The following is a 1,366-nucleotide window of genomic DNA, read 5'->3' as shown; positions in this document are numbered from 1 at the left end:
AAATATGGCAGACTTTGGGGTATGTACCCGTAATAACAGCATAGGAGGTTGAGACAATCTTATGATGGCTGTAAACTATAAAATGAGTACCTATCACATACGCACATGCGTGCACACACACACACACACACACACACACACACACACACACAATAAGGCCTTTATATCACACATGGTTTATATATTCCTTAAACCTTTGTGGCCTGATAATTAGGGTTAAACGCACAACAAAAGTTTCTGTGGTAATCAACCTGTTAATCATCTATACTGTTTTATGTCAATGCAATGAGACTGATGCAATTGAAAATCTGGACTTTGGTGTTCCAACTTTCCAGATAAAGATGGCAGAGTGTGGTTACAACTTCTCTCTGACTATATTCAGGCCATCTGGTAAACTTGTCCAGACTGAATATACTTTAGCTACTGTAGCTGGAGGGGCCCCTTCAGTGGGAATTAAAGCTGCAAATGGTGTGGTATTAGCAACTGAGAAAGAACAGAAATCCATCTTATAGATGAAAGGAGTGTACATAAAGTGGAGCTAATAACCAAACACATCAGTTTGATATATGGTGGCACAAGCCAGATTACAGAGTACTTGTACACAGAGCTTGGAAACTTGCTCAGCAATGCGATCTTGTTTACCAAGAACCCATTTCCATAGCCCAGCTGGTACATCTGTGATGCAAGAGTATATCCAGTCAGGTGGTGTTCGTCCATTTGGTGTTTCTTTACTTATTTGTGGGTGGAATGAGGGCGAACCATATTTATTTCAGTCAGATCCATCTGGAGCTTACTTTGCCTGGAAGGCCACAGCAATGGAAAAGAACTACGTGAATGGGAAAACTTTCCTTAAGAAAAGATATAATGAAGACCAAGAACTGGAAGATGCCATTCATACAGTCATCTTAACCCTAAAGGAAAGCCTTGAAGGGCAAATGACAGAAGATAACATAGAAGTTGAGATCTTCAATGAAGCTGGGTTTAGGAGGCTTACCCCAACTGAAGTAAGGGATAACTTGACTGCTATAGCATAATGAAGATGTGCCTGAATCATAAAGATCTCACACACTCTACTTATTTGTGTTAAATTACGTTTGGTTTGTGCAGACTTATTTCTACAAGGTTTAATGGTTTCACATTTTTAAAATAATAATCATAATAAACTGTTAAAACTAAGAAAAAAGAAAATCTGGATTTTATTTTTAAGACAATGTCTCAGAATATATATATCTTTGGTTGGCCTGGAATTTATTATATAGACTAGGCTGACCTCTCAGAGATTGGCTTGCCTCTGCCTCCAAAGTGCTGGGATTAAAGGTGTGTTCCAACTTACCCAGAAATAAAAAATAGAATTTAAAAAAAAAAA

At 38.0% G+C, this 1,366-nt stretch overlaps 1 pseudogene; it reads left to right on the top strand.

The window, feature by feature from the left end:
- Positions 1-341: 341 nt before the first annotated feature.
- On the top strand, positions 342-1,034 carry Psma2-ps1 (proteasome 20S subunit alpha 2, pseudogene 1; annotated as a pseudogene).
- The last annotated feature ends 332 nt before the right edge of the window (positions 1,035-1,366 follow it).

This window comes from Rattus norvegicus, chromosome 4, assembly GCF_036323735.1.
Source record: "Rattus norvegicus strain BN/NHsdMcwi chromosome 4, GRCr8, whole genome shotgun sequence".
Classification (NCBI taxonomy): domain Eukaryota; kingdom Metazoa; phylum Chordata; class Mammalia; order Rodentia; family Muridae; genus Rattus; species Rattus norvegicus.
Note: the sequence above shows the minus strand (reverse complement) of the source record. Positions and strands in the feature narration are given on the sequence as shown.